General features: G+C 44.1%; 1 long non-coding RNA gene across 2 annotated transcripts in view; it reads left to right on the forward strand.

Moving 5' to 3' along the window:
- The first annotated feature begins 1,303 nt into the window (after positions 1 to 1,303).
- Positions 1,304 to 26,303, forward strand: part of LOC137751466 (uncharacterized) — a 48,402-nt gene continuing 23,402 nt past the window's right edge. The window contains exon 1 of one of the 2 annotated variants that reach the window (XR_011070804.1): positions 1,304 to 1,364. This is a non-coding gene — a long non-coding RNA (uncharacterized lncRNA). Of the gene's footprint in view, positions 1,388 to 26,303 lie in introns of both variants that reach the window. The other variant, XR_011070803.1, reaches the window with a different exon arrangement.

Genomic DNA, 26,303 nt, shown 5'->3' on the forward strand with positions numbered 1-26,303 from the left:
GCATGGCAACGTCCACACATCATGCCCTAGTGCTACCCACAGGCAGATCTGTTCCTCTCTGGTCCCCATCCAGGCGGGTCCTCCGGGTCCCTCTCGCTTTCGTCCGGTCCAGCAAGGCTTCCCCCCGAGTTTTGCTGTAAAATCCGCCACTTTCGCTGGCCCGGGCAAAAGCAAGGAGCCTCGTCCCCAGGGCAGAGTTTCTCCCAACTCCCAGCAAACATTTCCTGAGCGCTTCCAGCGGGCCCCCCGCGCGCACCTGGCCGGGCCCCTCGCCCCCTCCCCGCACTTTACCAAGCCCCAGACATGGGCCCACCTGCCTCCCGTCGCCTGTCCCACGGCCGGGTCGCCCAGCCAACTCCTGCCCGGAGGCTGCACTCCCCCGGGTCCCGAGCCCCCATCAATCCGGGGCCGACCCCGAGGGTCAGGGGCGCCCAGAGGGGCCCCCAGACAGGCTGACCCCGCGACGCCCCCCAGAGGCCGGGTCCTGCGCGCCTGTCAGCGCCCCCGGAAGGGGTCAGGCAGCGGGGCTGAGCTCGCCGGGTACCCTGTCCGCTCCTGACACCCTCTCCCCCCACCGCACTCACCTGGCGGTCTCCGGCCGAGGGGCCGGGCGAGGGGCTCGGGGGTCGCGCGAGGAGGCCGCCAGGCCGCCCGCCGCGGCCCCCACCCTCGCTCCCGCTCCCGCTCCGGCTCCCGCTCCCTCTCCCGCTCCGGCCGGCGCGCGCCCCGGGCCCGACGCGCGCCTGGAGCGCCGGGGGGGAGGGGGCGCGCGGACGCGCGAGCGCCGGGGGAGGGGGCGCAGGAGGCGGGGGCAGGGGGCGCGGCGAGAGCAGCGGCTCGGCGGCGTCGGCGGAGAGAAAGCAGCCTCGGCCGCGTCCGTCATGGCGCGCGGCGGCAGCGGCGGCTCCCTCCGGCTTCCCAGCTCCCTCGCCTTTAGTTTGACCTTTCCCTCCAGTGTGTCTCAGGGAGAGCAGCGGTGCGCGCGCGTGTGCATGTCTCTCTGTGTGTGTGTGCGCGCGCGCGGGGTAGGGGCCGGCTTCGCTCCCCGACGCCTGACGTCACTGCTATGGCAACGGAAGCCCCGCCCCTTGCCGCCTGTTTCCTGCCCCGCCCTGTGTGCACGTTCCGGGGCCTCACGTGCTCACTCACACGCACGCACGCACGCTCGGAGCGCGCGCGCCCAGAGCGTTGACGGGGGGGAGTTGGGAGGTCATCTGGGCCTCCTGGTAGCCTCCCTGAGTTCAACCAATCCAGTGAGGAGAAGCCGTGGGCGGGGCGGGCTCGGCTGCCAGAGCGGCGTGAAAAATTTCCCAAGGCGGAGCGAAAACCTTTCCTGAGCGACTGAGCATGCCCGGTGGTGAAAGGTGAGCGTTGCCTGAGAGTTTAGGTAGGTGGCGGGGGGGAGGCGGTACGGTAGTCGAGGGAAGGGAACTCCGGGGGCCAGTATAGGGGTGTTTAACTGGTATCGAACTGGGACTGCGTGGTGTGAGTCAGGCAACCCCGGATTGCAATCCGGCCCGGCCGATGTTGCTGTGTGACCTTGGACGTGTTACTTAACCACTCTGAACTGAATGTCTTGAGTAAAATAGGGTTACTAAAATCTACCATAGTGGTTGTGAGAAGTAAAAGAGTGGAAAACGCCTCACCTGGCAAATTGTAGACCCCCAAACACTTAGTTATTAGTATGGAGTCCACGGCCTCCTTATTTTACGAATGGGGACACAGGACTCAGGGAGATTAAGTGACCTGTTCAATGTCAGGTAGTGGCAGAGACCCAGGCTTCAAGTTCAGTACTCTTTCCTACATGGCCTTCCCTCAGGGAGAGGGGGAAAAAAACACACTACAGAAAAACATATAAAGATGTTTCCTTTGCTTTCTGTGGATCCCTTTTTAATCCACACCAGTTCTCTTCCCATCCTCCCAAAAGTTTAGAACTCTGGACGTAAGCGCTGGACAGCCTTGTTGCAATTTTTGGAGGGCAGTTATTTGGCTCTCGATGATTTGTCCCTGAACAAACAACAGAATGGTGCGTTCCTCAATTCCCTTGGGGAGCCTAAATTTCTTCTAAAGTTTTGGTTAAAGTGTAAACACAGTAGCAAGGAGCTCCAGTTCCTCCACAATTTCTAGCTACCTGAGGAAAGATTAACTCAGTTGACCAATGTTTACCCAGCATCCACTGAGTAGGTAAGAATGCTTCTCCAGCCCACAAAAGGCCTGTGACCTCAGGTCTGTGCAGGTACCTTATGATTCAGACCCACTGGTGACCCCATCGTTCCTTGTGCTTCTAGTCCTTTATCTGACTTAGCTCTTAATCACTTACTGTCTCATGGTATTTCTTTTTTTTTTTTTTAAATGAATTTTTTTAAAATTATTTATTTTTGGCTGTGTTGGGTCTTCGTTTCTGTGCGAGGGCTTTCTCTCTATTTGCGGCGAGTGGGGGCCACTCTTCATCGCGGTGCGCGGGCCTCTCACTATCGCGGCCTCTTGTTGCGAAGCACAGGCTCCAGACGCGCAGGCTCAGTAATTGTGGCTCACGGGCCTAGTCGCTCCGCGGCATGTGGGATCTTCCCAGACCAGGGCTCGAACCCGTGTCCCCTGCATTGGCAGGCAGACTCTCAACCACTGCGCCACAAGGGAAGCCCTCATGGTATTTCTTGAATATATTAGTGCTATTTAACTCTAGATTTGCTGTTAACTTTTTTAAAGTATTTGTCTCCTTTCCTGTCTTATACACCCCCCCCTCCCCAAAATACCTAAATCTGATCTTGGTAAAGGGCATCGCCAGCTCCTCAAACATGCCCTTATATTCCCCACTTTCTCTCCAGAAATTAATTCACTTGAGCCTTTCAAATTCCACCTAAAACGTACTTGCTTCCAAAAGGTCTTGCTGGATCTACTCAGAATGAATTAGTCCCTTTTCCTGAGCACTTGGTACATTCCTTGCTTCGGACATTGTTCCTAGTAGACTTTGTTTTCTGTGATTTGTGCACATGTCACCTAGAGAAAACTTCTCTGAACATCCATATATGGGTTGGCTGTTCCTATTCCTTGCTCTCATAGTATCTTATGGTCTAATATATTGCTTCTTACCCGTTCCTTTACGGTTTGATTTATTTACCTTCTCCATCAGATGTAAAACTCTCTAATGGCAGGAAACATGTTTAGTTCCACTTTGCATTTCCAGCATTAACCTCAGTACCACAGCTATAGAACGACTAGGTATTGAATGGCTGAATGGGCTCCTTGCCTACTGCATAAAGTTCTTAGGGGCAGACTTTACTTTGTATTTATATCTCAGAACCAAAGATTTTCTGGGAAGTTATAAATCTTGGACTACTCTAAAACGCACCAGAAATTACATGGTCACACTCATGCAATGAAGGAAGGCTTTGGCAGTAGCGTAAGATACTGACCAGAGCAAGAAGTAGGAACTCCAGGGAGAAAGAGGTGATTTCTTAACTGCTGCTGTGGACCTAGAATGAGAGATTTTCAAACGTCGTTAAGGATATCAAGCAGATTCCTAGAAGGTGTGTCCGTGATGTTCCTCCCAGAAAAGGGAAACAGTTATGCAAAGAGGAGTCTTGGAAAAGAGATCAAGCAGCGTTTGCTTACTCTAACTGGTAGCATTTGTTCCTTTGCCTAACTGGGCACAAGAATCTAAAGCCTGGTGCTATTCTTGTGTGTAATATTGTTCTCCCTCTGCTACGCTATTTAACTACCTGTGTGTGTGTGTGTGTGTGTGTGTGTGTGTGTGTAGATGTGTGTAAATCCTTACCAAATCTAGTCCTCTGATTCCTCATCATGTGAATGGCACTGCCAAACACCCAGTAGCAGGAGTCATTCTCAGTTTATCCCCATCTCCGTTCTGTCAGTCTCTGAGTCCCATAACGTCTTCCTCTTAAATGGCGGTGGTAGCCATGAACTGCCCTCAGGCTTCATGTGAGCCCTCATATCTCTCATCTGGACAAAGCCCTCCTAATTGGTCATTTCACCCCATCTTGGCAGGTCCAGCCCAACTTTCACCACATCCCAGGCTCCAGAGGGACTTTTCTGAAACCCAGAGAATTGACCATGTCCTCAAACAGCTTAAAAACCTTCCAGGGCTCCTCCATGCCTCCTCAGGAAAAAAGATCACACTTCAATGGTTTTTTTATGCTTCATGCTCAACCAGTTTCTTCAGCCACGTCTCCCACTACTTTTGCAAGAACTCTTTTGCCCCACGGATGTTGAAAACGTGCAGCTTCTCATACATACCATGTTCTCTGTGCACACAGGTTCACCTACCTGCGATTCTCTGCCCAGGCCCTCTCTAGCAGGTTAATTGAATCTGTGCTTTCTAGGTCTGTGAGGACAGTCGTGCTTCATCCCTCTGGCATAGCTCTTCTTATTCTGTGTTGTGAATATACTCTTATGTGCTCTCATGTCTTATCTTCACTAGAATGTGAGCTACTTGAGGGCAGGGGTCTTGGCATATTTTATACCTGTATGGAACTCTAACACCTACCAGGGTGCCTGGCACAGGATAGGTACTCAATAATTGTTTATTGAATAAATGAATGGATTATGAGCTCCATGAAGGAAAAAAAGTATTTCATTTCTTTGATCCTTCACAAAGCCAGGCCCAGTATCACGGAAGTAATAAGTAGGTACTTAAAGTAACAACGAATGAATGAAAGGGTAGTAATGAGGTATTAAAAACCTACCATGCACCCCTCACCTTCCGAGATGGCCCACACTCTGTCTGTGGAGTGTCCATCTCCCCGAATAAAACTTCTTTCAACAAAACAAAACAACCTACCATGTATCAGGGACTAAACTTAATACTTTCCATTCATTGGCTCAGTTAATCCCCCAGCAACCCTATACAGGAGACATTGGTATCTACATTCTGCAGATAAGGAAATCAGAGCTTAAGGAGGGGACATGACTGGGCCAAGGTCACACTGTTAGTTGTTGGCCAAGCCGGGATTTGATTTCAAGTTCACCTAACTTAGAAATGGACTATTATGGAAGGTATTCTGCTGCTGCTGCCGTTGTGATGGTGGTAGTACTGCTGGTGTGGATGACTTTGACATCTGTTTTGTCATAACCGAAGGCTCCTACTTGTTATCAGAGAAATCAGTGCTCCCTGTGCTGCAACAGGAAGAAATGTGATAGCATTACCTGCAGTCAATATGTACAAGTCAGATTAAATGGAGGGGTCATATTTTTTCTTTTTCTTTTTTTTTCCAGAATTATTTTTTCTGTAACTGAAATAAAGATTACTTAGTTTTAGGATACAAATGTTGCACATATAAGGATAAAATGTTTAAAATTGGTCTTTGGGATATGAAGGACCCAGCTGAGGCCATTTTGGAGGCTAGAAAATGGAAACTTTTTTGGGTTAGTAACATGGTCAGTTCATGAAGAGCTAAGGTGAATCTTAGTAGTTCAAAGGCAATCCTTAAAAAGTTGGGTTAGGAAAAAAGACACTGGGTAAGTACCTCATTAGGAAGAGGCGGAGAACATTTGGTTCCTGTCTGGAGGGAGTCTCTTGCTCCAGGCTTACAGTACCAAGAGGCCCCTGGAGTTGGAGTGGGGCTCCCACAGAGTTACAAGCACACCCTTGACTGGAGGGCACGCTCCCCTCTCTGGGAAGGTCAGCATCTTTGACCAGAACATAGACTTGTAGGGGCAGGTGGTGAATGAGGAAGAAGCGGGGAAGGGAGAGCCCGCATGTACCCAGTTAGCCAACCAGCTCCATCAGTCCTGGTGATGAGCAAGGGAAACCAGCTGTTCTACCCTCATAGCCTGTACAGACTGATACATTGAAATTAGCGGCTGTGTGGGTGCTGTACACTGCACAACCCTAGGGGGAGCTATTTACATGGGTGTCCATATAAATGGCATCCTCTGTACAGTACTCAACGTGTAGCCATCCTGACTGTAATATATTCAAGGCACATCTCTGTCTACTTTGGCAATTTCAATGATCCTGATTAAACCTTTGATAATATAAATAAATAAATATGTATTGACTGCCTACCAGTTATCATCTCAGAAATTTAAATGACTTTTATTGTACAAAGTTATTCCTAACGATTTGGGCATATTTCAAAGTGCTTATTAGACTAATAGCATTACCATTCATTTATTAATTCTAATAAACAACAACTGAGCAGCGGAGTTCCAGGCATGATTCAAAAGGCTGGATTCAACAAACGTGTTGAACATTAACTACAAGTCTTACAAAAACTATTAACTGATTCCTTCAAAAATAAAAAGCTTATGCATTTTTGCAGTTTGTTTATGCCACTTTACATATGAAGGTATTCTCCAAAACCTCTTTATTTCATAGACACTCATCTACTAAAACCTGGTTCTTGCATTTGCAACAATCCAATATACTAGGATGCCCCAGTGAATATAAAGCTTTTACATACTTTTTTTTTACATACTTTTTTTTTTTTTTCCGCTCCTGGCTCTATCAAGAGAAGGACCAGAAAGTTAAGTTGGCTGCTTTAAAGGTTTCCTGGAAGCACTAGGGAAACCATTTTTCATAGAGTAAGTGTGTGACTGCATTGTCCAGGAAAGAGAGTGTAATCAGTCTTGGATCCCTGGATCACTCTGTGGAAGAATGCTGATCTCCACCTAGAAACATTTCATTTGGACTGTTAGATGAGCAAGAAATAAGTGAAAATTTGGGGATTTGTTTGTTTTAGCAGCAAGCTCTACTCAACACCTTCACTGGAAAAGGAGACAATATGGCCATGTTTGTACCCCAAATTTGCTGACTGCTCATACAAGTAACATTACATTCTTAACTTTGGAACCCAATTAAGGATGGCTCTGCCTCCAGTCTTTATTAAATTGCTTCCAAGTGTTTGGATGGTCTAACTATGTGTGACTGTCGCTACTGGAAAATTGTTATGCGCAGTTCCAAAAGCTGATAATTAGCTTAAAAAAGCCACTCAGGAGGAACAAATACACACATGCATACATAGAGTCGCACACACACACAAACACAGTAGTATGCAGACTTTCAGGTAACTTTTACCATTTTAACTATTGTCATTATCAGCATCAGCATAGTCCTCATTATTTTTTTCTAATTTATTTTATTTTTGGCTGCGTTGGGTCTTCATTGCTGCACACAGGCGAGCATGGGCTACTCTTCGTTGCGGTGTGCGGGCTTCTCATTGCGGTGGCTTCTCTTGTTGTGGAGCATGGGCTCTAGGTGCACAGGCTTCAGTAGTTGTGGCCCATGGGCTCAGTAGTTGCGGCACACAGGCTCTAGAGCGCAGGCTCAGTAGTTGTGGCGCACGGGCTTAGTTGCTCCGCGGCATGTGGGATCTTCCCGGCCCAGGGCTCGAACCCGTGTCCCCTGCATTGGCAGGCGGACTCTCAACCACTGCGCCACCAGGGAAGGCCCCCTTCCTCATTATTTTTTAAGTCAAGAGGCTTAAAGAAATCTGAAATAATAATCCAGAGTATTCGTAACAACTCAGGAAGAATGAATGAGGTGACCCCAGGAAGATAGTGGGCTGTCCTTTTTATGAATCATCGATCATCGTCACAGTCTCTCTGTGCTGTTTGTCCTATGACCTCAGGTGGCATGCAGCATTATGCCAGGCATCTGTGTTTGAGTGACCCTCCAGCTCCTCCAGAATTACTGTAAAGTTGAAGGTAGGATTTGCTCCTGATATTTTATGTGAGCATCGGTATGAAAGGCTGCAGCATGGGTGAGTGAGCAGTTTATTCTCCCTGGGGATGGGGCTCAGGATCCACCCCCTGCAGGCCACAATTTTGCCCTGGGGCAGACTGTTCAGTCTTTCTGTTGGACTGGCAATTTGAGCCAAGCTAGGGGCCAAAAGCCATAATGGACTAAAAACTAGGGAGGTGAGTTCTGTTAAATTACAATAACATCCACACTTCCAGGGAAGCTGCAAAAGTCATTCCTGTCAGATGTACTCAAAATCAACAGCCAAATTACTCCTGCTAAATGCTCTGAGCTACTGAATAAAGCCCTGTACTGTTTTAAATAGTAACTCAAACCCTCTAGTCCCATGCCTCAATAATAATTATGAAAATTCTCATCAGTATCCTCCGTAATGCATGGTAATGATTATTTAATTGCTTGACTACCACGTGCAAGGTACTCTTTTAGGTGCTTTATGTGTGCCGGATGCTCAAGTCTCATGACAGCCTTGCAAGGTTATAAGGAATAGCAAGAAATAAGAGTTGTTATCCCATCTTATAGATGGGGCAAGAGAAATTCAGGGCACATAAGCAACTTGCTCAATGTCACCCCAGTGGTGATATCAATGTAGTTAAAGTATATTCTTTGAAAAAAAAAAAAAGACTTCTGTATGTAAGAGCTGATTCCAAGCTCAGGGACATTTTAAACAAATTTTTACTAGAAAAAAGTTACTATGGTAAACATTAAGAATAGAGAGGTGTCCTCGTCAAGCAACTCCTATCATGAATAATTTGGAATTAAAGGGTTTTGAATGATCTCTATCTTATTTTCCTTGGAGCAGAGCCAAGTTCTTAATAAGAGTTTCTACAAAAGAGGAACCTGGGGCTGAATCTTATTTATAGAGGCAAAAGATTTTTTAAATTTCAGTCTCACATTCTTGCTCTCCACTTGAATTTGCCAGTTAACACAGGAATAGCAAATGATGTGAAGACTAAGTCTTAGTTGTCTGGGTCCTGTTCCTCCTTACTGCAAATCCTTAGTTTAGGTTTAAGGCAGGGTTATGCTGAGTCGTATAACTGCTCTAGTCCACAGCAAGATTTCATAGTCATACTGTGAAACAAGTATAGCTAACTTATGTTTAGTATGGTAATCTCTCAGGATCCCAGGGGATTGGTCCAGGCCTTCCACAGACACCAAAATCCATGAATGCTCAAGTCCCTTATATAAAATGGCATATCATTTGCATTTGACCTACACACATTCTCCCACATACTTTAAATCATCTCTAGATTACTTATAATATCTAATACAATGTAAATGCTATGTAAATAGTGCCGTGCATGGCAGATTCAACTTTAGCCTTTTGGAACTTTCTGGAATTTTTTTTTTCAAAATATTTTCAACCTATGGTTGGTTTTTTGTTTTTTTTAATTATTTATTTATTTATTTATTTATTTATGGCTGGGTTGGGTCTTCGTTTCTGTGCGAGGGCTTTCTCTAGTTGCGGCAAGCGGGGGCCACTCTTCATCGCGGTGCGCGGGCCTCTCACTGTCGCGGCCTCTCTTGTTGCGGAGCACAGGCTCCAGATGCGCAGGCTCAGTAGCTGTGGCTCACGGGCCTAGTTGCTCCGCAGCATGTGGGATCTTCCCAGACCAGGGCTCGAATCCGTGTCCCCTGCATTGGCAGGCAGATTCTCAACCACTGCGCCACCAGGGAAGCCCCCACTATGGCTGGTTTAATTCACGGATTCGGAACCTGTGGATACAGAGGTCTGGAGGCCCAGCTGTAACGGACTTAATTCAAATGGGGGTAGATTCATTGCTGGGCTATAGGCTGCTCATACTTGTTCACAAAGCTGACTGCACACAACGCTTCCTCATTCTGCATTTAGTGAGGTCTCATTGGTATTTTGAAATCAGCCTTTGTGGGAGTATTTACCCCATGTAAATTGGCAAATGCTACAAATCAGGACTTTTATTCCCCAAGAGGCAGTTAAACGTTTACCAGCACGCTACTGACTAGATTGTATTATTTGCTCAAAAATATCTGTTGTCTTCCCTGTGGGTCTGTATACTGCCTTTGCCTGTGAGAGGACAATATTTTTCACCTACTGCAGTCAGGCTTGACTATATGACTTGCTTTGGTCAACGGAATGTGACCGGAAGTACGTGTGCCATTTCTAAGCAGAGGAGAGTGTGCCCATTTTTTTTCCCTCTGCCACAAGCTGGCACGTCCCACATAGTGTCTGTGCCTACAATCTGAGTCCTAGAATAAAGAGGATGTGGAGCAAAATCACAGCCAACCTGTTAAAGGACATAGACATAAGCAAGGGATACAGCTTTCCTGTTATAAAGATCTGGGTCTTGTTGTTACTCCGGCATTACTGAGGCTGAGCTGATTGATACAGCAATTGGGACTTATAATTGAGGCTGCTAGAGTGGAAAACCGAAGTTGTGGGGCATTAACTCTGGGACTTGGGAGTGGGAAGCAAAAAAATATGCATTGAAGGATGGAAAAACAGCAACTCATGTTATCTAGTGGCAGTACATTTGGTAAAACTCTCACCTGTGATCACGGGGAGGACAGATATGTACTGAATGACCTTGTGGCTTTAGACAAAGAGGTTATGAAACGGAATGTTACTGACATGCCTGGGATGCTACGGTCTGCATGGGATGAAATATTATACGAAAAAGTTGAGTTTAGGAAAAAATTGTACATTTTGGAGAGATTGAAGGGAGTAGAAATGTCCAGAAATTTGAGGGCTCAGAGGAGAATGTAATTGATTCTGATTTCCATACAAAAGATAACACTGAGGACTTTAAGTGACAAAGGCTGATTAAAATTCAGCCTTGTACCAAGGATCCGTAGAAGGTATGGTGCCTCTATGAAAACCTCTGAATTGATGAAGATGGCACCAATTAAATCTTTTCAACTGGACAAAATGACTCTGGGAAAAGAGATTATAAATGTGGTTCTCCCACTGAAGAAAAATAAACTCAAAATACCTGCAATTAAGTCTAGAGAGAATCATAACTAGAAAAGAATTGGGGATGTGGCCATAGGCACATGACGTTTGATTTTGGAGTCTACCACTTGCAACTAAGAGCATTCTCCATAATAAACTGCATTACAGGGTTATTGGCAGGATAAACTGAGATTGTATACATAAAACATTTAGCAAGGTAGAGTAGTTCTTTCGACTAACACGGGCCAGAGAGCAGGTAAGAAGTAGCCAAGAAATCTCAGTTAAAAGATTCAATGCTAATAATTTCAGCAAATGAAAATGATCCTGTATTGGGTCCGTGTGGTGGAATGGAAAGAACTTGGGTTGTAGAATCATATAGAGTTGAGTTTGAAATCTACCTCTGCCACTTGACAAGCTGAATGGCACCGAGCAAACTGCACACAAAAAAATTCTGGGCCTTGGTTCTCTCATCTATAAAATGGGGATAATATGGTCTCCTTGTAATGATTAACATAAATAAATAATAAAGCATGAGGCATCATTCTTGGTGTCTAGACATTCAGTATATACTGGACAGCTCTCTCCTCCAAAAGTACCTGCTACCACCACTACCTCATGCTGGCCCCTCCTGACAGAATATGATTTTACCTGTCAAAGGAAAGCAGGAGGGTTATTGCCCCAAAGCATCTTCTCCTATGATGCTTCTGAAGAACAGGAAGCCTGTTGAAGAGCTGGAAAGAGGGGTGTATTGTTTTATACCCAAGGTGCTTTCTAATGAAAATTTTATGATTTTCTCAGTATTTATTATTTTGCCAGAATTCAAACAAACAAACTTGATTTGCTTCAGAAAAGAAAAGAGAGAGAATCACAAAAACTAAGAGCGGAGCTCCTGGGTAGCACAGAGCGCTGATTTGGTGAGCCCATCTCTGACTGCAGGGAGTTATCTATCCCAGTCAGCGTGTAGCATTCCCACTGATGACCTCTGTTGTCTAAGGATGGTCATTCGCCTTCATTGGTACAATAAACTGAATTAAAGTGTATATATTCCAGTATATTCCATGCTTGGGGTGAAGACTTCTCTCTCTTGCTGGCCATGAAAAAGAAAGCACAAAGCTTCAGGACTGTTGGCTGCCATCTTGGAAGTATGAGGGGAACCAGCCTTAGAATGAACCCAGATGCTGAGGACAGTAGCACACAGGAATGGAGACAGCTTGCATCTGTGATGCCATCTTTGAGCTGATAACCATACTGCATCTGGATCCCCATTCAGTCTCTGGGTTTACAGTTACAGGAGGTAATGGATTTCCTTATTTTTATGCCAGGCTATCAATGAATAGAAGCTGATCAGTAATGAGAGTGGGGCAGCACCAAAGGGTAGAGTACACCAGGGGGGCTGAGGGTCACAGCCCCAAAGTCTAGTCACCTGGGTTCCTATCCTGCTTCTACATTGTGCCAGCTGTGTGGCCATTGGAAAATCACCCAGCCTCTCTCTGCTTCAGTTCCTGCATCTGAGAAACAATGATAATAATAGATCTTATCTCATAGAGTTCCTGAGAGGATACATTTGCACAATTCACACAATACAGTGCCTGGCGCATAGTAAGTTTTAATATAATCTGATGCATTATCATGATTACCTCCAGATGCGAAGATCATCTGAAGATCTACAGAGTGATGCTGAACTGGGGCCCCAATTCTCTTCCTTTCTGTCCTTGCCTCTGTATCTCCTCATTATGTCGGATTTTGTTCTCATTCCCTTTCTGGATCGTCTTTCCTTCCCTTGTTCCTTTCACTAGCCATAATTGGCATTGATTTATAGCATTATTTGCTGTATTTTAAAATCTGTAATTTTACATTTCTTCTTTTTAAGTTACGAAGTCAAAGATGGAACATTTTCTATTTCCTTCAATAAAAAAAGAACATTTAGATTTGCTTTTTTTATATCCCTATTACATTCATCTTCTTGGCTTTGGTCCAGTGTTTCACTCTGTCAAAATCATTTTAAAGCTTGACATTGCCAGTTATTGCCTTCACCATCTTTCCTGGCTTTATATCATCTGCCTTTTAAGCTTTCACCAAGTCCTTGACAAAACCTGCAATTTAGGACTACTCTATCAGTTATCAGGTTAGGCATATGTGGTGGAAAACTCTAAATCAATGCCTCAAGCTTTATTGTGTATATGAATCACCTGGAGAGCTTGTTGAAACACAGATTCCTGGGCCTCAGAGCAGCTCTGTAGTGGGGACTGAGAATTTGCAGAGAAATAGTACTGAATAGGGCTGCCCTAAATAGTGGCTTAATCAAGTTAGTGGTTTATTTTCTCTTATGTTAAAGAAATTCATAGGCAGGTGGTCCAGGGCTGGTACTATGGTGTCAGAACCTAGGCTTCTTCTGTCTCCTTTCTGCTGTACATGCATGCGGTTTCCTATTCCAAAATGGTTGCTTGAGCTCCAGCCATTGTGTCCTCATTCAAGTCAGTAAGAATGAGGAAGGGGGTGAGGATGTCCCCTCTTTTTAAGGACATATTCCAGAAGTTGTCCATGGCACTTCCACTTATATCTTCTCGAGAATCACTTGGTCATATAGTTAAATCACACTAGTGAAACCAGTGGGGGGGTGGGTAACTTTGGGCTCCTGGGCACGGAAGCTTTTTTTTTTTCTGTCCTCCATATCTTGAAGGCAAGACTCCCGCCTCCATGACCTTCCCTGAGTTCCAAAGGGCTATTCAAACAGTTGCTAATCAAGGGAGGAGCAGCCAGGAGACCACCTGAGGCAAGATTAAAGGGACCAGAGAAGCTCATCAAGATTAGGAGACCAACAACCTGAGACCCTGCACACACCCTAATGTTGTCAGCAACCCCACCCTTGAAGTATTGTTATAAAACTCATCAAATCCTCCTGGGTTGGGACACATAGTTTTTTGAGACAGGAACCTGCTGTGTCCCCCTTTGCCTGGCAAAGCAATAAAGCTGTCCTTTTCTACTTCACCCAAAACTCCTCTCTGAGATTTGATCCGGCACCCATGCATAGAGGCTGAGCTTTCAGCATCACTAGTTGCAAAAAAATCTAGGAAATACAGCTTTTATGTTGGGTGCCATGTACCCAGATAAAAATCAGGGTTTTATGACAACATTAGAGGAGAAAGCATTTCTGACATTACTGATTTTTCAATGTAGTCACATTCAATCTCTTCCCAACTCTCCAGCTAGAGGTTTGTGATCCAAACCCCGCTATGTGCTAGGCAGTTAACTTTAAATTCTGAATTTCTAGGTCTGATCATCCTCTTGTTTGTCTGTTCAGGCTACTGTAACAAAACACCATAGACTGGGTGGCTTAAACAACAACATTTGGTTGCAGGTGAGAATCTCATCCTGGCTTGCAGACAGTGAGAGAAAGAGAAAGAGGAGATAGATTGTGCTTTGGTATTTGGTATCTCTTCTTATAAGGACACTAATCCTATCACATCAGGGCCCTACCCTTATGACCTCATTTAACCTTGATTACCTCCTTGTAGGCCCCATCTCCATATATAGGCACGGTGTTGGTGAGCGGTGGTTTAGGGCTTCAGTATATGAATTTTGAGGGTGAAAATTCAGTCCATAGCATCTCCTTATAGGTAAGTATTATTACTTTAATTTTAGAGTTCAGGAAATCGAGTCTCAGAGAGTTTTTGGGTTTTTTTTAAAGATTTTTTTTTTTTTGATGTGGACCATTTTTAAATTCTTTATTGAATTTGTTACAATGTTGCTTCTGTTTTTTATGTTTTGTTTTTTTGGCCACGAGGCATGTGGGATCGAACCCGCACCCCCTGCATTGGAAGGTGAAGTCTTAACCACTGGACTGCCAGGGAAGTCCCTCCTTTGAATCTTGGTTTGTGCATTTAGTTACTTTGGGACCTCAGGAAAATCATTAAAACTCTCTGAGGGTCTTCCCTGGCGGTCCAGTGGTTAAAATTTCACCTTCCAATGCAGAGGGTGTGGGTTCGATCCCTGGTTGGGGAGCTAAGATCCTACATGCCTCTTGCCCAAAAAACCAAAACACAAAAAGCAGAAGCAACATTGTAACAAATTCAATAAAGACTTTAAAAATGGTCCACATCAAAAATATCTTAAAAAAAAAAAGATTCAAATGAATTCTGTCAAAGTTCAGGATCCTTCTAATGCATCATTCTGCATCACAGGAATGATACATTTGTTTGCAGGATGAGCCTTGAATCAGCCATATTGTTGCATAATATGCAACCACAAAAAGATCTCAGGGATAGGCATGCATTTCACTCCTGTGTCTGTGCATCATCTGGGGACCGGCTGATCGAGGCTGGGAACGACTGGGTGCCTCGAAGCTGGGGCAAGATCTGCCCCCACAAGTCTCTCATCTTCCTGGGACCCATGAGCTTGTGAGGGTCTCATGACCCACCCCTCAAGCACATTCCAACCCCTGCTTGCAGTAGGTCTGCTTCTACTCGAAGGCCAAAGAAAGTCATGTGCGGAAGACCAAGGTAAGCAGTACGCTTGTCCCAGGAGGGAGTAAATATTTTGGAATGTATTCTAATCTCCCCCAAGCCTGTAGGCATATGCATTGAAGTGGAAAGAGAGCCAGACTGAGAATCGGGAGTCCTGAGCTCTGGGTCCAGATATGCAGTTAATGGCTTGTGTGACCTTGGACACATTACTAATCCTTTCCGGATCTCGAAGGCCTATTCAGACTTTGGCCTTAAGAAGCTATAGCTTGAAAAAACAAATCACTGCCTCTCGAACTCCTAATCTCCTCTCAGTGTAGTTTAGTCTCTTTACTTATTCTGAGCTAAAATACACACAGCTCTAGAGCCCCTTCTCAACTGCTGGGCGAGTGGTCATGACTCTGTTAATGATCAAACTGGAGCACCATGCAGCAGTCCCGCTGGTCACATGAAAGCTCAGGAAGAAATGAGGCCACTGGGAAAAGCCACCGATGCCATGACCTTCTGCTCCCAGGGCCCGAGTGCAGGCCGAGCCTCTGCTCAGACAGGTGAGCTTTAATTTTGGTGATTTACGATAATGCCTCTGAGCGTGTGGGTAAACATGCCATGGTTTATTTTGCAGAATTAATGAAGTCTGAGTAATCTTTCAGTCCCCAGCAGATTCTGTTCTGAGAAATGAAGCGAGACCGTCAGGCTTTTGTGTGAATTACGGAGGGAGGATTCGCGACGCGGGAATCATCCGGTATCCTCACGACGTGATCTCTTAAATCCCGAGCATCTCTGGGTGGAGGCTTTGCCATCGTTAGACGGGATGACTGCTGACTAGGGAGAGAGTCTTCTAAGAACACCATGTGATACAGTAATAGCTGCTACAGTTAATTGAGCTATTACCACGTGTCAGGAGCTCTGCTTGATCCTTCACACACATGGTCCCAATTATTGGAAAGAGCATCCACTTTTTTTTTTTTTTGTGAATGCACCTCGCATGTGAGCTCTTAGTTCCCTGACCAGGGATCGAACCCGCGCCCCCTGCACTGGAAGCTCAGAGTCTTAACTACTGGACCACCAGGGAAGTCCCAAGAGCGCCCACTTTGACTTGGATACATATTAGCTCAAATTCCGGCCTCATAATTTACAAGCTGGGTGACCTTCAGTGTGTAGCATGGGCACGGTTTTTGCCCCTCACCCTATCTTTCACCCACAACTTCTCTGCCTACCCACGTTCTATAGCATGGATCATTCCAGCACGTTGACATCTCACACTTTGGTAGGAGAGATAAATATGTAAACAGCAAACTATATTGAAAATAAAACTCATGAACCCTTGGGTGGGTCCATGCTGCAGGCTGGAAAACTCAATTTATCTACAACACTGAGGCTAAATCTCTCTTAAAAAGAATTGGAGGTTATAAAGACTTGTCTCAAAATTTGTGGTTGCTATTACTGGGATACACAAATGAGGTGAAGGAGGTTATAATGTAACGGAAAGGGCATTGGGATAACGATCAGGAGAGCTGAATTTGAGTCCTGATTCTGTTGATCAAAATGTGTGATTTGGGGCAAGGTCACTTTTTGAGTCTTGGTTTCCTCACCCGTAAAGTGGGGAATGTTAACGCCTGTCCTGCATTCTGCACAGACTTCTTGCAGAGACCCTAGCAGATAAAAGCTGTCAATGAGGACTTCCCTGGTGGCGCAGTGGTTAAGAATCCTCCTGCCAATGCAGGGGACCTGGGTTCGATCCCTGGTCTGGGAAGGTCCCACATGCTGTGGAGCAACTAAGCTCGTGCGCCACAGCTTCTGAGCCTGCACTCTAGAGCCCATGAGCCACAACTACTGAGCCTGCGTGTCACAACTACTGAAGCCCGAGCACCTAGAGCCTGTGCTCTGCAACAAGAGAAGCCACCGCAGTGAGAAGCCCGCACACTGCGACCAAGAGTAGCCACCGCTCGCCGTAACTAAAGAAAGCCCTCATGGAGCAATGAAGACCCAATACAGCCAAAAAAAAAAAAAAGCTGTCACTGATTAGCAGCTCCATTTTACAATTTTACAGATGGAGAAACTGGGGACAAAAATATAATGGGTGGGACAGAAGAAAGACAGGTCTCCTAGTATTTCTCCAACCTCATCTTGTACTACTGTTCTCCCCACTTACTCTGTTATAATGATGTTGGCATTTGGTCCTTTTCTTGAATAAACCAAGCTCATTCCCACCTCACGGCCTTTGCCCTTGCTGTTTCCTCTCCCTAGAGTGTTCTTCTCCTAGATCTTCATGTTCTTCAAGAAAGGTTTGGCCCCCTGTCCTTCAGGTCTCAGCTCAGACATCACTTGCTCAGAGAGGCATTCCATAGACACCCATCAAAGGTGTTCTCTCTCCCAGGCTCCCTTTAGCACATCATCCTGCTGTATTTTCACATAGCATTTATCACTTCCTGAGATTATCTTATTTACTTGTTGGCTTGTTAATTGTCTCCCACTACTCTTTCTGCTTGAGAAGAGAGACCCTGCTCATTTTCTGCTGCGTCTCCAGTGCCAGGAACAGGATTTGGCATGTAGTAGACACACAATCTTTTTTTTTTAATGAATGAATTAGCATGTATAGATTTAGCTTATTCTTTTTAATGGCTTTATTACATCCCATATGGATGTACCATAACTCACTTAACCAGGCCTTTAGAGATGGATACTCCATTTGTTTTCACTCTTTCTTTTCCACTCTTGTTCATTTTTATTAATTTTTTTTTTTTTGCTATAAAAAACAAATGAGTATAATCTGTGCGTACTTTGTAGGTTTAGCTTTAGGTTTAGGAATGCAAAGGGCATGTGCATTCACTAACTGTGAGATATACTGACAAATTTCCCTATGTAATGTTTCCATCAGCTCACGTCCCCATCAACTGTGTATGATGACACCAGAGCGGAGTTCCCTCCAAGTCCCTGCCAATAACACATTCTTTATTTATCTATTTTTATTTATTTTTGGCTGCACTCCATGGCTTGTGGAATCTTAGTTCCCCAACCAAAGATTGAACCTGGGCCATGGCAGTGAAAGCGCTGAGTCCTAACCACTGGACCACCAGGGAATTCCACAATAACACATTCTTACTGAGAAGATGTTATTGCCCTCCCCCGTGCCCTCCGAAGTGCTCCATCTTCTTTACTCGTTACCCGAGGAGAGGCTCTGCACTGCAGCTCTGCTGTGTTTCTGTGTCATCTGAATGCTCTAGGCATGTTTTCTGCCTCTTTATTTGCATTCTACAGGCTGCTATGACAAAAGAAGGGATATTTTAAATGCATTAGTGTCTGTAGAGATTATTTATTGTTCAGCAATATTCACTCCCTTCCCTCTACCCCCATGAGAGGAAAGTACTATCTCTACTCCCTGACTTTGACCTTGCCACGTGATTAGCTTTGGCAAATAGGATGTTAACAGATGTGCTGTGAACAGAAGCTTGAACTATGCTTACATGGTTGGGCTTACTAGTGCTCCTGCCTTTTACCATGAGAATAACGTGCCTTAGGAAGTGCCTACACCAAGGAGGATGAGGAACACGGGGAGCACACCTGGACTCAACTTGCACTTGGAGCTAAACCTGAAGAAGCTCTGCCTAGATCAACAGAACTCCAAATGCCCTGTAGATGTGTAAGCGTACTGTCATATGATGCAGAGCTTTTTGTTCTTATTTGTTACACAGCAAAAACTGACTGGTACAAAGCTCAGGTTGTACATGGAGCTCGCAATTTGCAGCACCTTGGCACTTCCTATGTCAAATATTAAACATCTCCTAGGACAGTGGTAGCAGAGGAATATTTAAACTACTCATATTCACTTTGTGTGGGTTTCATTGGTCCTTGAAGAAAACAAAAGGCTAAGTGAGTCCTAGGTGAGGTGAGAAAGCAATACCACTGCTGGAACAGTATGAGCAAAGTTGTAGAGGAAGGAGTGTGAAAGATCTGCTCTAGGACTAGTGAGCAGCCTAGATTTTAGATCACTTGTTGAAGAGTATTGGGAGGAGGCAGTACTCAGAGTATTTGGGTTAGAAACTAAGAAACTGAGGAAGTTAGAATTAGCTTTTACTCTTTAGCTACTGGCTTGAGCAGAGAAATGTAAGCTACAGAGCACCCTGGATACTAATTGAACATCAATTATAGACAGTAAGTCACTGACATTCAAAGGTCAACTATATAATGCAGATGGGTAAGGGCCTAAGAATAGGCCGCCTGTACCAAGTAGAAAAGGCTGGCAGGCAACTTCATTTATGATTTCCTTGTTTCCATTTAGAATATCATTATTAATTAAGCTGTGTCTAACATAGTGCCAGCCCACGTTTTTGCTCCTAAAATATGGTGTGAATGTGGGTTTGCGTTTACAGAAAGCAGACATCAATTTTCATACTCAGAAGTCCTCTTGAACGTGGCCTCATACTTATCTGATTTTTAGTAGAGTACAATTTAAAACAATTATTCTGTGAGTAGTTTTTGGTATTTAATCAAGTCAATTATGCTAACATTCGCTCACTAATTTTACTCACTATTTAGCATCATGAGAAGTCCTATAGATGGGTGTTTGAATTCCACATCCATCACTTACTGGTTGTGTGATGTTGAGCAAGTTACTTGATGAGACTCAGTTCTTTTCATCTGAAAAACAGGGTGAATAAAATCCATCACATAGTGTTACTGTAATTCTTAAATAAGTTAATACATATAGAGCACATAGCACTGTCCCTGGTCCAAGACAGGGCTCAATAAATGCCATCTTCCATCATTCAGTTAAATATTTATTGAGAAGAAGAGGCAACTGTGAGGCAGGTGCTGTGCTAGGCATAGCAGAGGAAATGGGCTCCTTACCCTCGAAAATCTCAGAACCAGGAAGAAGCAAGTCAAGATTGGCTAAACGAAGTGAGAAGTGAAATGAGGGCTATGTCCTCAGTGTGGTGGACCCCCCGCGTTTCTGTCTGCGTATCTCAGTAGCATTCATGCTCCAATCACAAAGCCACCTCTTTGGCTGCCATGTTCTTACAACCTCTGCTAGAGTGACTGATCCAAGGTGGGGGGGGCACCTGACCCTAACTGGGTCCATCAGTCCTTCTCTGGGATTCCATACTTATTCTGGATGGCAAGTGGACTTACTCCAGGCTGTAGACCACATTTTTTTTAATTTGATTTTTTTTGGTTGATAGGAGTCTCCCATACCCACCTTGAAAGCAGAGAGGACCCTTTCCCTTGCTGTCTCATCTCTGTTTCTCCTTGAGGGGGTGATGTGAGTTTGTTGGTCAGAGTCTGAAACACGGATTAGGCTGGGCTCATCGCTGGGGGGTTCACGGTGTGTTGAAGGTGGTAGACTGGTTTTCACGTCTCTCTTTCTGACTTCCTTTTTTCCCCCAGGGGCTGGTTAGATAAACTGAGCCCTGCCTAAGGACATTCTTCTCTCTCTTGTCCTCTTGTTTCCTCCATGGTCAACATTATGTAGTGGAACTTTCTGCAGTGATAGGCATGTTGTACATCTACACTGTCCAATATGGCAGCCATTTGTGCGTGGCTATTTTTTATTTATTTATTTAATGTTATTTTATTTTTGGCTGCGTTGGATCTTCATTGCTTCACGCAGGCTTTCTCTAATTGCGGTGAACGGGGGCTACTCTTCGTTAGGGTGCATGGGGCTTCTCATTGCAGTGGCTTCTCTCCTCGTGGAGCATGGGCTCTAGGCACGCGGGCTTCAGTAGTTGTGGCACGTGGGCTCAGTAGTTGTGGCACACGGGCTCTAGAGCGCAGGCTCAGTAGTTGTGGTGCACGGGCTTAGTCATTCTGCGGCATGTGGGATCTTCCCGGACCAGGGCTCGAACCCGTGTCCCCTGCATTGGCAGGCGGATTCTTAACCACTGCACCACCAGGGAAGTCCCTGTGTGTGGCTGTTGAGCACTTGAAATGTGGCTAGTGTGACTGAAGAGTTGAATTTTTATCTAATTTTAATTAATTTAATTTTAAATATAAATATCCCCATGTAGCTAATAGCTACTGTATCAGACAACACAGCTGCACCAAATAGAAAAGACTGGCAGGCAGCTTCATTCATAAACTTTATTACTTCCATGTGGAAAACCAGTATTAATTAAGCCACATTGAACATAGTGCCTGTCCCACATTTTTGCTCCTTAAATGTGGAAGAGGCAGTGGGAGAAGTCAAAATTTGGATGTGGATTTTTGGGGAGGAAGAGGCTACACTTAGTCTGTGGTCTAACATGTTTGTTTTAATTCCTCTTTAACAGGGAATGCTGAGTTCAGGTGCTGGGTGCTGGCCCAGCTAATAACAGAAAGGTATTTTATTTCCTATGTGGCCACTCTTTCTTGTAGATCTATTGGGACCTCTACAGTGGGGAGGGGTGATTGGCAGGGCAGGATTCAGACATTCAGGGGCCCCAGACATACTACATTTGTAACTCCATTCCAATTCCCAGCACACATTATAGCTTAGGTGGTGTCACTTCATCTCACGTGCGGCTTTATTAAATGCAATGGGATGAAGCATGTGCTACGGAAGTGCTGGCCCAGCTTGGGTTGCACAATGTCTACATTTGGGTTGAGTGGGTGGGGCGTCTTTTATCCTTGTCTGTGGTGCATCTCCAGGTGAGGGGACTCTAATGTGTCCAATGGTGAGCCTCTGGAAAAGGTTGCAAGTGTGAGGTGTCAATATTATCAGCTATACCCACCTCTCAATTTCTACATCCCTTGTCTGAATTTTGTCCGCCTGGGCCAATTTTGAAATAAAAAAATTTCTCTGGATTCTATGTCTTATGCTTTCCCTAGTACTATGTTCTATGGTATCAATTCTTTTTTAAAATAAATAAATAAATAATTAATTAATTTTAATTTTTGGCTGCATTGGGTCTTCATTTCTGCATGCAGGCTTTCTCTAGTTGCGGCGAGCAGGGGCTACTCTTTGTTGTGGTGTGCGGGCCTCTCATTGCGGTGGCTTCTCTTGTTGTAGAACACGGGCTCTAGGCGCATGGGCTTCAGTAGTTGCAGCACGAGGGCTCAGTAGTTGTGGCTCATGGACTCTAGAGGACAAGCTCAGTTGTTGTGGCTCACGGACTCTAGAGGACAAGCTCAGTAGCTGTGGCACACGGGCTTAGTTGCTCTGTGGCATGTGGGATCTTCCCGGACCAGGGCTCGAACCCGTGTCCCCTGCATCAGCAGGCAGATTCTTAACCACTGTGCCACCAGGGAAGTCCCTCAATTCTTTTATTTAAAGCGGTTAACACTTTCTGAAATTGCCATTTGACTTCCCCCTCTAGGCTTGACCTCCTTAAGAGCAGGAATCTTGTTTCTCGATATCCCCCCTTTTATTGCTAGTGGGTAGAAATGTGACTTGCAAAGCAAGGGGCTCCAGGAATGAACCTGGCTTTCCTGCTTCCTGACACTTTCCTTACTCTAGCCAGGGATACTACCTGTTTGGAGCTAACAGAACCCAGGGCCAATCCTGGCTCTGCCGCTAACTAGCCGAGGGTTGGCCAATGACTAGACTTGTCCAAATCTGTTTCCTTACCTGTAGAATGCAGGTCATCAACAGCTGCTGTGAGGACTGAATGCCATTAGGCATGTACAATGCTTAGCATGGTACCTGGAATGTGGTAGACAATAAGTGGGGATATAACTATAATTATAATATTTATCACAGTTTGCTTTCATTGGAAATAAATGTGTATTTATTGATCCCTCCTCATTTGACCATTACCACCTTGAAGGCAGTAACTGTGCTTTTTCCTTTTTCTTTTTTAAATTGAGGTATAGTTGATATATTATACTAGTTTCATGTGTACAATATAGTGATTCAAAATTTTTATAGGTTATATTCCATTTAAAGTTAGTATAAAATATTGGCTATATTCCCTGTGCTGTACGATATATCCTTGTATCTTATTTATTTTATACATAGTAGTTTGTGTCTCTTAATCCCCACCCCCTATCTTGCCCCTCCTCCCTTCCTTCTCGCCACTGGTAGCCATTAATTTGTTCATTATATCTGTGAGTCTGTTTCTTTCTTTTTTTTTTAATCTTTGAATTTTATTTTACTTATTTTTTTATACAGCAGGTTCTTATTAGTTATCTATTTCATACATATTAGTGTATATATGTCAATCCCAATCTCCCAGTTCATCACACCACCACCCTCCCTGTTTCTGTTTCGTTATAGTCACTAGTTTATGTTTTAGATTCCACATATGAATGATAACCTACAGTGTTTGTCTTTCTCAGTCTGACTTATCTCGCTTAGCATAATACCCCCAAGGTCCCTTCATATTGTTGCAAATGGCAAAATTTCATTCATTTTTATGGTTGAATAATATTCATATATGTATATCACATATTCTTTATCCATTCATTTGTTGACAGACACCTAGGTTGTTTCCATATTTGGGGTATGGTAACATTGCTGCTATAAACATGGGGTGCATGTACCCTTTTAAATTAGTGTTTTCATTTTCTTCTGACATATACCTAGGAGTGGAATTGCTAGATGATATGGTAGTTCTATTTTTGTTTTTTTGAGGAAGCTGCATACTGTTCTCCATAGTGGCTGAACCAATTTACATTCTCACCAACAATGCACTAGGGTTCCCTTCTCTCCACATCCTCACCAACACTTGTTATTTGTGGTCCTTTTGATCATGGTCATTCTGACAAGTGTGAGGTGATATCTCATTGTGGTTTTGGTTTGCACTTCCCTGATGATTAGTAATGGTGAGCATCTTTTCATGTGCCTGTTGGCCATCTGCATGAATTCTTCGGGAAAATATCTATTCAGGTCTTCTGTCCATTTTTCGATTGTGCTTTTTTCTTTTTGATATTGTTTTTCATCCTTTCCAGCCTTAGACACTCACATAGAGCTTGGGTTATGGAGCTTGTTATGCACTGAATGTTTGTGTCCCCTCTCAAATTCATATGCTGAAGCCCTAACACCCAGGATGGCTGTATTTGAACACGGGGACTTTAAGGAAGTAATAAAGGTTAAATGAAGTCATAAGGGTGGGCCCCTGACCTGATAGGATGAGTGTCCTTCTAAGAAAAGTCACCAGGACACTCTCTCCCACCTGCATCCCCCCTCCATCTCCTCTCTCCCTTGTTCCCTGCCCCACCTCACACGGTGTGAGAACACTGCAGGAAGGTGACTCTCTGAAAGCCAGGAAGATGGCTCTCACCAGAAACTTGGACTTCCAATCTCCAGAACTGTGAGGAAAGGAATGGCTGTTGTTTATACCACTCAGTCTATGGTACTCTACTATGGAAGATTTAGCTGACTAAGAGAGAGCTGATTAGTACATGCTTATTGAGTTAAAGTCCCTATAATGGGAGAAGAACAGAATGGAGGTAGGGTGGGACAATTTCCAGAGGGTGATGTAAAATTAAATCTAGTGAAAGTCAGTAGGTGTCTTTAGAAAAGCACAGGGTGTAAACTTATTTGTATATCACATTCTTTAAGGAGAATTTAAAAATTCTTAACATATTTTTTCAGCTTTATTGAAATATAATTGACATATAACATTGTGTAAGTTTAAAGCCATTCGATGTGCTGATTTGACACCCTTATGTGTTGCAAAATGATTATTCCCCTTAGCGTCAGCTGACACCTCCATCACAGCACATAATTACCATTTCTTTTTTGTGATGAGAACATTTAGGAATCTATTCTCTGAGCAACTTTCAAGTATATAATACAGTATTATTAACTATAATCACCATGCTGTACATTAGTTCCCCAGAACTTATTCATCTTATAACTAGAAGTTTGTACCCCTTTGACCAACATTCCCCACCCCGGTGCTTGGTAACCACCACTCTACTTTCTGTTTCTATGAGTATGGCTTTTATAGAATCCAAATAAAAATGATATCATACAGTTTTTGTCTTTCTCTGCCTGACTTAGCATAACACCCTCTAGTTTCGCCTGTGTTGTTGCAAATGGAAGGACTTCCTTCTTTCTTGAGGCTGAATAATATTCCATTTATCTATATCTATAGCTATATATCTATATCTGTATTTCCAGTCATTCATTCATATCCACAAGGGATTGGTTCCAGGAGCCCCCACGTATACCAAATCTGAGGATGCTCAAGTCCCATAGTCAGCCCTCTGTATCCATGGTTCTGCATCCACAGATTCAACCAACCATGGATCGTGTAGTACTGTACCTATTTATTGAACAAAAATCTGCGTATAAGTGGATTTGCATAGTTCAAACCCATGTTATTCAAAGGTCAACTGTATGTGTGTTTGTGTGTGTGTAAAACTGTATATATAATAGGTATAAATATATATAATATATATAACTATATATAACTGTATATGTAATAAATATATAATTATAACTATATATATATGTGTTACATATCTCACATCTTCTTGATCCGTTCATCCACCAATGGATGCTTAAGTTGTCTCCATATCTTGGCTATTGTGAATAATGCTACAATGAACATAGGGATGTGGATATCTCTTCAAGGATCTGTTTTCATTTCCTATGGATATACATCCAGAAGTGGGCTTGCTGGATCATGTGGTAGTTCTATTTTTAGTTTTTGAGGAACCTCCATACTGTTTTCCATAGTGGCTATACCAGTTTATATTCCCATTAACAGTGAACAAGGGTTCCTTTTTCTCCCCACCCTCACCAACATTTATCTTTTTTTCTTTTTGATAATAGCCATTCTAACAGGTGTGAGGTGATATCTCATTGTGGTTTTGATTTGCATTTCCATGATGATTAGTGACATGAGTACCTTTTCACGTACTTGTTGGACATTTTATATCTTCTTTGGAAAAATGTCTATTCAGTTCCTCTGCCCATTTTTTAATGGTATGTTTTGTTTACTATTGAGTTGTATGAGCTCTTTATATGCTTTGGATATTAACCGCTTAGGAGATATAAGGTTTGCAAATATTTGCTCCCATTCTGTAGGTTATCTTTTCATTTTGTTGATTGTTTTTTTTTAATTATTATTTTTTATTTATTTATGTTTGGCTGCATTGGGTCTTTGTTGCTGCACACAGGCTTTCTCTAGTTGTGGTGAGTGGGGGCTACTCTTCGTTGTGGTGCGTGGGCTTCTCATTGTGGTGACTTCTCTTGTTGCAGAGCACGGGCTCTAGGCACATGGGCTTCAGTAGTTGTGGCACACGGGCTCAGTAGTTGTGGTTCGTGGGC

This window comes from Eschrichtius robustus, chromosome 17 (assembly GCF_028021215.1).
Source record: "Eschrichtius robustus isolate mEscRob2 chromosome 17, mEscRob2.pri, whole genome shotgun sequence".
Taxonomy (NCBI): Eukaryota; Metazoa; Chordata; class Mammalia; order Artiodactyla; family Eschrichtiidae; genus Eschrichtius; species Eschrichtius robustus.